The sequence below is a fragment of the Triturus cristatus genome, chromosome 7, assembly GCF_964204655.1.
Source record: "Triturus cristatus chromosome 7, aTriCri1.1, whole genome shotgun sequence".
Lineage (NCBI taxonomy): Eukaryota > Metazoa > Chordata > Amphibia > Caudata > Salamandridae > Triturus > Triturus cristatus.
Genome location: NC_140590.1, coordinates 745093852 through 745106164, shown reverse-complemented (window position 1 = coordinate 745106164; position 12313 = coordinate 745093852). Strand labels below are relative to the sequence as shown.

General features: G+C 50.4%; 1 protein-coding gene across 2 annotated transcripts in view; it reads right to left on the bottom strand.

The window, feature by feature from the left end:
- DNAH17 (dynein axonemal heavy chain 17) overlaps positions 1-12313 on the bottom strand; it is a 14992541-nt gene that overhangs the window by 12513121 nt on the left and 2467107 nt on the right. The window lies entirely within an intron of this gene.

Here is a 12313-nt window from a genome sequence, read left to right as displayed (position 1 = left end):
CACCCCTTTACACTGACCTGCTCCCTGCTGACGAGAGGCAACTACCTCGAAACACGTGTCCAGGGATGGCTAATGCGACACATACTTCTTTTCTAACACTGTGGCATAGGCGTACTCGCCGTCGCCACTACATCTACCAGAGTTCCTTGGGGCTACTTGCTGGTGTGACGAGCAGTGTGCGGCCAATTCGATTTGTTACATAAAGGCTCCCTTGAGCCATTCGGGCTGACGAGCTCTGGACCTGCACCTGCGCGCCATGAGAGGTACTCTACCTGTTTTAATTACACTTTGGCAGTCCACGCGGCACCCCTTTACACTGCCCTGCTCCCTGCTGACGAGAGGCAACTACCTCGAAACACGTGTCCAGGGATGGCTAATGCGACACATACTTCTTTTCTAACACTGTGGCATAGGCGTACTCGCCGTCGCCACTACATCTACCAGAGTTCCTTGGGGCTACTTGCTGGTGTGACGAGCAGTGTGCGGCCAATTCGATTTGTTACATAAAGGCTCCCTTGAGCCATTCGGGCTGACGAGCTCTGGACCTGCACCTGCGCGCCATGAGAGGTACTCTACCTGTTTTAATTACACTTTGGCAGTCCACGCGGCACCCCTTTACACTGACCTGCTCCCTGCTGACGAGAGGCAACTACCTCGAAACACGTGTCCAGGGATGGCTAATGCGACACATTCTTCTTTTCTAACACTGTGGCATAGGCGTACTTGCCGTCGCCACTACATCTACCAGAGTTCCTTGGGGCTACTTGCTGGTGTGACGAGCAGTGTGCGGCCAATTCGATTTGTTACATAAAGGCTCCCTTGAGCCATTCGGGCTGACGAGCTCTGGACCTGCACCTGCGCGCCATGAGAGGTACTCTACCTGTTTTAATTACACTTTGGCAGTCCACGCGGCACCCCTTTACACTGACCTGCTCCCTGCTGACGAGAGGCAACTACCTCGAAACACGTGTCCAGGGATGGCTAATGCGACACATACTTCTTTTCTAACACTGTGGCATAGGCGTACTCGCCGTCGCCACTACATCTACCAGAGTTCCTTGGGGCTACTTGCTGGTGTGACGAGCAGTGTGCGGCCAATTCGATTTGTTACATAAAGGCTCCCTTGAGCCATTCGGGCTGACGAGCTCTGGACCTGCACCTGCGCGCCATGAGAGGTACTCTACCTGTTTTAACTACACTTTGGCAGTCCACGCGGCACCCCTTTACACTGACCTGCTCCCTGCTGACGAGAGGCAACTACCTCGAAACACGTGTCCAGGGATGGCTAATGCGACACATACTTCTTTTCTAACACTGTGGCATAGGCGTACTCGCCGTCGCCACTACATCTACCAGAGTTCCTTGGGGCTACTTGCTGGTGTGACGAGCAGTGTGCGGCCAATTCGATTTGTTACATAAAGGCTCCCTTGAGCCATTCGGGCTGACGAGCTCTGGACCTGCACCTGCGCGCCATAAGAGGTACTCTACCTGTTTTAATTACACTTTGGCAGTCCACGCGGCACCCCTTTACACTGACCTGCTCCCTGCTGACGAGAGGCAACTACCTCGAAACACGTGTCCAGGGATGGCTAATGCGACACATACTTCTTTTCTAACACTGTGGCATAGGCGTACTCGCCGTCGCCACTACATCTACCAGAGTTCCTTGGGGCTACTTGCTGGTGTGACGAGCAGTGTGCGGCCAATTCGATTTGTCCCATTGAAACAAATGACTGTCAACATCAGCAAACATTGTTCAGGAACAATCTGTTCAGGAAGAAGGACTGGGCTGAAATTAGCACCCACCTGGCCAGCTCTGGCTTCACTCTGGACTGCCTGCATAGCTGGGACTGGCTGAAACAATCCGTGGTAGTTGCTCCAGTGCTGTGCAATATCCTGATATGCTGGGCCACGTCCTACCACCTGTGTACGTTGAGTTCCGAGGCAGAACAGGTCCATGTCTGTGCCACACATGGCAGAAGTGCTGGAGCTGCACCACGCAGAGCAGCATACAAGCTCCTGTAAGAAGTGCTGACATGATCATTCTCTTCTCTTGTCACATTCTTTGACATTACTGCATTACTGCATTTGCCACTTCAAGAGGTTTGAGAGCTCGACTGACTCTCAACATCTGTATGCATTGAACTTGGATCCTAGTTTGGACTGTGTTGCTTCGCTCACTTGTTAGAGCAGACTAAGATGTTGCCATGTGCAATTGCTTCTTTCCGGGCACTGGGAACTACAATATGGCAGGGTAGCCGCCTCTATGTACAGCTTTTTGCCGCTGCCATTTCACTTCTGCTGACCTTCAGACACCTCCCCCATCTCTACTGCTCCTATATACAGATCCATCAGTGCTGTGGTAGTTGCAGGCTCCATCATGGAGTAGGAGGTGAAGCTGTACGCTGTCAAACACACGAAGTAGAGAAGGAAGCTTGCCAAGCCAAGCAGAAAACCAGCCCCAAGTCACTGACATGCTCCTGCTCCAGGTTTCAGTCCTGCTTGAAGTCTCCATTCTCAAGCAAGTCGAACCCGAAGTCGAGAGCCAAGTCTCATCACAAGGTCAAGAATGAGTTTTAGGTCACTGTAGTGTCCACTTCCTCTCTAGGGAGAAGTTATGCAGTCCCAAATCAAAAAGCCTGCCTACCACTCCATCATGTGTATCTGAATCTATCTCATAGCTGGGCTTGGTGAATTCAGACTTCCCCAGACTGTTGTCAACCCTACAATAGCTAGAGGACTTTAGAAAGGCCGTGCAGCTTTTAGGAGATTGCCGGCTCCCTATGGAGTGCCATTTGGCCACCAGAAGCCCCAGGAAACCCAGTCAGACTTCTACTGGTAGGGCCCACCCTGGTGCCGACTGATTCAGGCCCATTTTCACCTTGCATTCCACCTCATTCCGTTGCAATTTCAGCAGATCAATACGCCATTCTGGTGCAGGAAGTTCAGTTTCTGGTGGCCAAAAAGGACACAGAAAGGGTCCAGGAGGCAAAGGAGTGTAGGGGGTGTTACTCCTGCTATTTTCAGTGGCCAAAAATGACGGTGGGCCTGGGCAAATTTTAAACTTTCAGCTTCAGAACATGTTTCACCAGAAGGAAAAGTTCAAAATGTTGACCTTGCGCCAGGTCTTTTGGCCCTTGGTACCAGGGACTGGATGGTGTCCTTGGACTTACAGGACACATACTGGTATAAGCCTGTTGTGTGGTCCCACAGACAGTTCCGTCAGTTCATGGTGGGGCCAGTATACTTTAATTTCTTTATTATGCCTTTCAGCCTCAACTTAGCTCCTTGGGTGTTCACAAAGGTGATGGAGGTGGTTGCTGCCCATCTTCATAGGCTATGGATACATGTGTTTCCACACCCTGACGAACAACCTACTTACCTATGGTAACGCCTTACCTGGTAGAGATACCATACCCATGAATATTTCTTGGGCATTAGACTGGATCTGGATATTTTTTCATGAACAGTACCCCTGCACACCGGTAGGAGGTGTTTTTTAACTCTGCGTAGCGTCGTCTGAACTGGAAGTGACGCAAACAGTGCCTATATAGGCCTCACCCCAGCGCGCTATGTCAGTTTCTTTTTGTGACTTTCCACACCAAGAGCACGGAGCCACAAAGGACACTGACGAATGGTGTTTGGAAGTAGTCCTGTACCTATAAATCCGTTCATGGAGCAGGGAGTATGGGTAGGTCGGGAAGGAATCTATGGTTATATAGTCTCTACAATATAAGGCGTTCCCGAAGGTTAGTAACGTGTTCATGTGATAGAGACTTCTAGCCGCAGATCCATTACCTTAGAATAGATACTCAAGCAATACTTCCCCGGAGGTTGGTCTGAGAACTTTATTTAGACTATAAAGGTCTGTAGGACCTGTTAGAAATGGGGGTCTCTGGTTGGCAGTGGATGGCCACTGTCCAAGCATGGATCCTTCTTCCTAAGTCAGAGTGAAGGGCTGCACCCCTTTGACAACCCCTGCTCCACCCTGTGGTAACGTAGCACAAGCAGTTAGGCTAATCTCAGAGGCAGTGTGTTAAGCGTTTATGACCATACACAGTAATAAAGTGAGGAACACTACGAAGGGACAACACAGGTAGGTATTAAAAAATAGTTATCTTTATATATAGGCTTATCACAAGACCAAATAACGAGAAAGCCACAATACTGTGCAAAAATGATTCTCTCTGGATGCTGCAAAAATAGTTCAAATGGGGAATGCAAAGTTCAGTTCAGGGCAATGGTCTCTGCGACCCTTTTACTCACAGCTCCGGGATGTTGTCAATAATCCACAAAAATGCCGCTACGGCGGGATAGCGATGTTTTTCCTCATGCTTTTGGTCGCGGTCGCTCGCTAACGGGTGTTAGCGACAATTTTGAGGTCCGCAAACGTGCGAGGCGATGATCAGGCCAGCGACCCCTCAGCGGCAGCGACGCGATGAATTTCTTGATGCTTCGTGACTGTGGCGATAATCTTGAGGCCCGCAAACGTGCGGGCTGATGATCAGGCCAGCGAGCCCTCAGCGGCAGAAGGGCGACGTTTTTCCTGACGCTCCGCGGCATTAGTAATAATTTTGAGGCCTGCAAACGTGCGGGGTGATGATCAGGCCAGCGAGCTCTCGGCGGCAGCAGTGCGATGATTTTCTTGACGCTCTTCGGCTGCGGCGGCTCGCTAACGGGCCTTAGAGACAAAATGAAGTCTACTGGTCCTGAGACTTCAGTCAGGAGGCTAGTTCTCTCTCTAGCCCTTGGGTGATTGCAGGTTCAAGATTAAAAAATTCTCGTACAGCTCCTTTTCCCTCCTTTTTCCAGTCCAATGAAAACTACTGCAGACCAATCCAGGGAACAGCACACAACACCAGGACAGTCCTCTCCTGCAGCTTCCTTCAGTTCCACGGACAGAGGTTGGTCTTGAGATCCAGGGGCAATACCATTTGTAGGGGTTTCAGCACAGATATTTATACCCCAAAAGTCTTTGATGAAAAAATGGATGGGAGACTCACGCCAATGGTGCCAGGTTTAACAGGACCGAACAAGCAAAGTGCCCATCCCGACGGACCGGACTGTCCAGGCAGAAGTGCTTGGTGAACGTGTGCAGCGAGGCCCACATTGCTGCCTGGCTTATGGCCAAGACGGAACTCTGGGCACTAACGCAGTGATCACAGCCTTTGCTCTGAATTAATGAGCACCCAAACCCTCTGGGGGTTTCATCTTGGCCAGCATGTAGCAGATTTTAATGCAGAGTACAATCCATTTGGAGATGGTTCATTTCTGTACGGTCATCTGTTTTTTGGCTCCAACATATCCAATGAATAGCTGATCGTCCACCCGGAACGACGATGTGCGGTCAAGATAGAATAACAAAGCTCTTTTTGGTTCCAGCCAGTGAAGTCTACCCTCTTCCCTAGAGGGATGACGTGGGACCGAAAAGGTAGGCAAAGTGATGGAATGGCCTACGCAGACCGGGGTAACTACTTTCGTCAAGAAGGATTCTTGGGTCTGAAGGACCAGTTTGTCTAGGAAGAAAGATGTATGGAGGCTGAGATGACGGCGCCTGCAGTTCACTGACCCTCCAGGCAGAAGTAATTACTACCAGGAAGACTGTCTTAATGATGAGAAGCCTAAGAGGGAAGGTATGAAGCAGCTCAAAGGGAGCACACATTAGAAAGGTAAGAACCAACTTAAAGTCAGATTGAGGCATAACAAAGGGAGCTGGAGGAACCAAGTGTTACGAATCTTTAAGGAATCTATTTACAATAGAGGACTTAAAGAGGGAAAGCTAATCTGGCAGCCGTAGGAAGGCGGAGATGGCAAATAAATGATCCTTCAACATGACAAACGCAGAGCCCTGCTGGGGCAGAGTAAGGATACACAGAAGAACTTGGAAAAGGGGTGCAGATAAAGAGTCAATATGTTTGGCTGTATACCATGCCACAAACTTGCTCCAATGGCTGTAGAATACCTTCTTGGTGGAGGGATGCAGAGCTACGCAGATACCATTACAGACTTTGGGCGAAACGTCGAAAGCTTGCAACTGATGCAGCCCAATCTCCCACATAAAGGTGGAGCAATGACAGGTTTGGGTGGAGAACCCTCCTCTGCTGCTACGAAAGAAGATCCTCCTGTAGGGGCAGCCTGATCGAAGGAGCAATGGCTATGCTCAACAAATGGAGATACCAGACTCTCCGAGCCCAGTATGGAGCCATGAGGGTGACTTGGGCCAGGTCGTTACTGATCTTCTTGAGAACTCTGGGCAGGGGTGGTATGGGTAGAAAGGTGTACAAGAGGGCGCAGCTCCACTTGAGACGGCAATCTCTTCGAGCGAGAGCTGCCTTGGAAACTCCAGTGTACAGAATTGCTGATATTGTGAGTTCTCAGCAGTGGCCAACAAATTCAACTAAGGTTCTCCCCACTGCTGAAAGAGACCTTGCATTACTTTCGGTTGGGGATGCCGGTTTGACCGGCTAAGCATCTTCAGCTGAGTTTGTCTGCTCTTGCATTCAGAGAGCCTGCCAGATGCTGTTGAACCACCAGAGAAATGCACTGATATTCCAGCCACGTCCAGAGACATAAGGCCTCTTGACAGAGGGTCCACGACTCCAACCCGCTTTGTTTTTTGCAGTAGCACATGGTGGAGGTGTTGTCCGTGAACACTTCCACTAGACTTCCCTTGATGGAGGGTAGAAAGGCTTTCAATGCCAGTCGGATCGCTTGGAGCTCCAATAGGTTGATATGAAGTCCGGATTGCACCAGACGTCTCTGATCTCCACCTCTCCCAGATGGCCACCCCAGCCCAGGAGAGACACCTCTGCCACTACTTTCAGATCTGATTGAGGAAGGGATAGGGATCTGGCGCTGACCCAGTCTTGGTTTGTTAACCACCACTTCAGATTTTTTGCAGTACTCTTCGAGATCTGGTCCATGTTGGAGAAATTCCCCTGATGCTCCGTCCACTGGAACTTCAGGTCCCACTGCAGAGCCAGCATATGCCAGCAGGCATGTGTCACAAGCAGGATGTAGGAGGCTATGAGGCCCAGCAGCACCAGAGTCAGTCTCACCAAAATTCAGGATAGAGGTGGTAATAGTCGCATCATAGCCTGAATATTCTGGACTCGCTGTTATGGAAGATACACCCGAAACTGCGCTGTGTCCAAAATAGCTCCAATGAATGCGAGCATCTGAGAAGGGGTCAGGTGTGACTACGGCACATTTATAGTGAACCTCAGCGAATGCAGACGGCGGGAGAAGAGCGCCTGGGGCGAGCTCGCCTTCAACAGCCAGTCATCGATATAGGGGAAGACTGGCACCCCTGATCTACGCAAATGAGCTGCAACCACCACCATCCCCTTGGTGAACATCCAAGGGGCAATGGCAAGGCCAAATGGGAACACAGTGAATTGAAAATGTTGTGGCTTACCGTGAAGGCAGGTAACATCTGTGGCCTGGTAGGACAGGAATGTACAAGTATGTGTCCTGCAAGTCCAGGGCAGACAGAACTTGAGCAATTGTGAGCATTCTGAATTTCTCCTTTTTGAGGAAGAAATTGAGAGGACGCAGGTCTAGGATAGTGCGAAGGCCTTCAACCTTCTTCGGCACCAGAAAGTAGCGGGAATAACAACCATGGCCTACTTCTGATGCCGGAACCCTCTCTATTGCCCACTTGGTCAAGAGAGCCGCCACTTTATGTCTAATTAAGGAGATGTGATCCTTCGTCAGGCAGTCGCACGTTGGAACATTCACCTACAATGGGCACAACACCAAGGTCGCCTCTCTATTAGTATCTGCTTCTTGGAAGAGGCAGCCCTTAGTGATTACTCTCAGGCGCCAACCTGACCAGCAGCCAATCGCTCTCCTTACCCAATCTAGAGCTCATCTGGACAAAACGCTAATTATGTTCTACAACAATAATCAGGGCGGTGTTAAGTAATGTATCCTGTGCCAGGAAGCCTTCAGCTCTTGAAGTGGTTGGACTCCCAGGGTATTATTTTGATTACCAACCATTTGGGTTTGAGGATTGCCAGGGTGCGGGAGCTCAGCAGACATTATCTGGTAGAACATGAATTGTGTCTTCACCCAGCAGTGGTTTAAGGTATCTTCACTCTTTGAGGTGTGCCCTGGCAAGATCTTTTCACCAGCATGAGAAGCACAGTGTTACAGAACGAGTTACTTACCTTCGGTAACAATGTATCTGGTAGAGACATAGTCTAGCCGAAGATTCCTTAACTTAGAATATCCCCAGGCGTCAGACTAGATCCGGAATATTTTCCGCAGCAGCACCTATGCGCGCCGGGGGCGGCGCTGCCCGGCTCCGCCCTGACGTCGTCCAAGGACATGACGTCAGCGGAGACATATATGCCCCTCCCGGCGCCCTGATGTCAGTTTTCATCGGAGAAACTTTTCTGCGTCAGAACGCTGAGCCACCTCAAAAAACTGTGAGAATAAGGGGAACAATGTGCAAAAATGATGAAAAAAAATAGAAGAAATTGACAGGTGAGACTGAGCAGTGCTTTGAAGAGCCACCCCGCAAGAGCAAAGGCTCATTCAACATGAAAGGGAGAAAAGGATGTGTAAAAACAGCCTGGCAGAGGATAGAAAGTCTGCATCCAGAAAATAAAACCGTGAAGGAGAACAAGTCTGGAACACAAGATTAAGGAGAGGTCACCACAAGACGTCACCAGAAAGAGACGTCGCAACCCCAATACAAGACCCATATATGTAGAGAGCCAAGAGATCTGAAGTAAAACGCCATAGGGGTGGCAAAGACAACAAGGCAATGGAGAAGGGGAGAGCGGGATGGTGGGAAAAAGAGTGAATAGATTTCACACCATACAATCCAGGCAGAGAGCTGGAAAGAACACAGGAACTATCAAATGACTGCCTAATCTTGAGAATGTGCGAAATGGAGCAGAGAAACAGAACGAAGCAGTCTGTGTTGGAGTGAGCGAATATCACTTTGCAAAAGAGCAAGCCACCCAAGGGGAGGTGAGTATAGAAAGCCCCAACCTGAAAAGGTCCTCGCAGAACAGGGAGGACGGGCGGGCGTTAAGGAAAGTGGAAACTGAGTAGGACAATGTCCAAAGCAGTAAGTAACCCATGCCCCTTGCCCGAGAGGAACAACAGTCCAGTGCAAGACAGAGTGGGGGGGGAAAACTAGTCATGACAGCGGAAAAAGTGGACACAAATGTAAAGGTCCCGGACCCCAAGAAGCAAGTATTCCAAGGAAAACACGCCCCTTTGAGAGTGCACAGCATGAACCCAAGCAAAAGCGTGGCACCCCCCGTACGGAAACAGCAGGGAGTATGGAAACCGCTGCAGAATAAGTGGCCAGAAGGAGGCCATGACTACGCACAGCAGAGAACATCTGCTAATCCACTACCTTGGAGGACAAACCCAGAAGGAGCTGGTCGTCCAAGTTACACCAAGAAGCAAGCTGCACAGCGGCAAGAAGGGTGTCAGTTGTGAAAAAACTGTGAGAACAAGGAGTCCCGCCAGGCGTGTGAGAAGGCACGGTATGGAACCTATGCCAGGTTCCGATTCACCACAGATGGACCATCAATGCTGTCCAAGGATCACCGTAGGAATAAGCAGGTATTGAAGATGTGGCTCTGACCCTACTTACATCATTATTAACATCACAAGAACAACTGATCCATTGGAATGGCCTGCAATCGGGAATCTTTCACCTCCCATGTGGAGTCCCACAGGGTTCGACCTTGTCGCCTACACTATTTAATTTATATGTCAGACCCCTGGCACGAGTAATTAAAGAACATGGCATTATGTTGGTGTCGTACGCTGACGACACTCAACTAGTGGTATCAGTGACACAAAGTGTAGGGCTAACAGCGGACAGGTTTCGTAATTGCCTCACAGATGTGATGTCATGGATGAACTTGAACTTTTTAAAGATTAACACTGAAAAAACGAGGCCCTACAGTTTGGTCAACTATCATCAGTATGGAGCCAGGCTTGGTGGCCTCCTGAGGCTGGCAGTTGTCCAGTCTCTGTGCCCAAGGCCAAGAACCTTGGATTTGTGCTTGACAAGGACCTCAAACTTGCCTTGCAAATAAATCAAGTTTCCTCTGCATGTTTTTTCACATTAAAAGTCCTGCCGAAAATCTTGCCATTTATTCCTTTGCCAATTAGAAAAACAGTGGTCGGAGCTCTGGTCTTGTCCAGAGTCGACTATTGTAATGCCCTGTATTTAGGGATTGACAAGGTACAGATCCCAAAACTTCAATCGCTTCAGAATGCAGCGGCTCGGGTTCTGCTTGGTTTACCTAAATACCACCACACATCAGTGGCGATTAAGCAGCTACATTGGCTTCCAGTCCGTCAGAGAGTGAATTTTAAAGCCCTATGCCTACTGCATAAGGCTATATACGGAGGAGGGGCTTTGGATAACCAAACCCTGTTTTCTGTATACCAGCCCCAACGCTGTCTCAGGTCTGCCAACACAGGATTGGTATTTGTTCCTAGAATAAAAAGAGCTAGATGGGGAGGAAAGGGTTTCTGTTACCAAGCATCCATCTTATGGAACTCCCTCCCCGTGACAATCAGGTTACAATCAAACAGGGCTCATTCAGGAAACTGATAAAGACCTGGCTCTTTTCAAGGTCTTAAAGATCTATTAGCTGCCTGCTCACACTCACCCAGCGCCAAGACGCCTCGGCAAAAGTGCGCTTCATAAGCTCCTCAGTCAGTCAATAAACAAGTGGCACCCAGCAGGATGTCCATGGGGAGGATCCATAGGAGCGTACAAAGGCAGAACCTAATGCCAGCAAATACCCAACATATGGTAAGACTAATCCCCGGTAGGGGTGTCCTCTTGGGCTAAGCACACAGTGAGAGGACTGAAAAAAAAGAGAAGCAGCCGAACGTCTGTAACGAACGTACATAGAAATGGCTAACCAGCCAGGAACAGTAACCGGCACTAAAACTAACCAGTACATTAGGTTGGGTTCCGTAAAAGGACACCAAGGTTTACTGCAGCCCGGACAAGAGACGGGAGACCGCCGAACCCGCGTGGCGGTCAAAAAGATCCACCCCATTGAACGACAGATCTCTGAGGGCATCCCGAATATGATCAGGGAAGCGACTGTCGCGCAGCCAAGCATGGCGGAGTAAAGCCATAGCGCGAGCAAGGACCCATCCCATAGAGTCAGTGGCAACAAGGGAAGACCGAAGGGAGAATTGTGCCATGCTCCTGCCATGCAGCAGAAGACGAAGCAATTTTGCCCGTGGCCCTTCTGAAACAGAAGGGAGAAGGTTCGCAACTGAGTCCCAAAGAACGGAAGATGCACGGGCAAACAGACCGTATTTATAGCCCGGACGCTTGCGCTGGCAGAGGCGAAAAGCCGGTGACCACAATCATCCAGCCACCTAGACTCCCTGGTGGAAGGTAACAATAGCAAAGAGGGTGAAGACTGTAAATCAAAAGCCGCCTGAACAACTAGGCCCTGAGCCGCTGGGTGAAGAGACAGACAAAGAGGATCACCCAGAGCAGGGCGGGTCCTACGAGCAATAGCCTGATTAACTGGGTCACCAGAAGAGGGTCTTGACCATGTGCCATGCAGGATGTCAAGTAGAGAGTCCCCGAAGGGCAGCAAAGGTTCTACTTCAATAGGCTCCAAATGGAGCAGATCCAATAAAGGATCAGAAAGTAGAGGCACCACAGGAGGCTGAAAGCCGAGTACAGCAGCCGCCCCCCGAATAGCGCGCGCGAAGGCAGCACTAGATTCAGTTGCCATCTGTGTAGGGAGTACAAACCATCAGTAGGAGACGGTTGAAGGCTAATCCTGCCACTAGACATTAGGAGTGGAGGAGCCAGAGACTGACCCGAAGACCAGGCAACACAGGCCACTTGCACCCTGGCTCCGTGATCTGGGGAGTACAGGGAAGCATCAGGTTCTAAATGATAAATGGTAATACTGGTGTCGACTAACGCCGCATTTGAGACCTATCGCCACCCGAGGAGTCGGGGGGAGCAACCATCAAGGGAAGCGGAATCAACGTTGGTACCGACATCGATCGACGCCGCATCGGAGTCGCCTGGATGTTGACGACCTCCACAGAAGACGCGACCGGGACGCCGACCGACATCGATCCTAGTGCAACCTGCCTGGAGGAAGCATGAGGTGCCGGGGCCGGCGACGAGCCTGGGGTAGTACCCGGCGTCGATGCCGGCGTCGCCGACCCCGCCTCCGACGTCGGCACAGGAAGCCGCACAGGGCTATGCGCTGACAGACGGGGAGGGCTGTGCTCTGGGTCATGGCCTGGTGGCGTCACCTCAGCTCCGGAATCGGAGTCGATG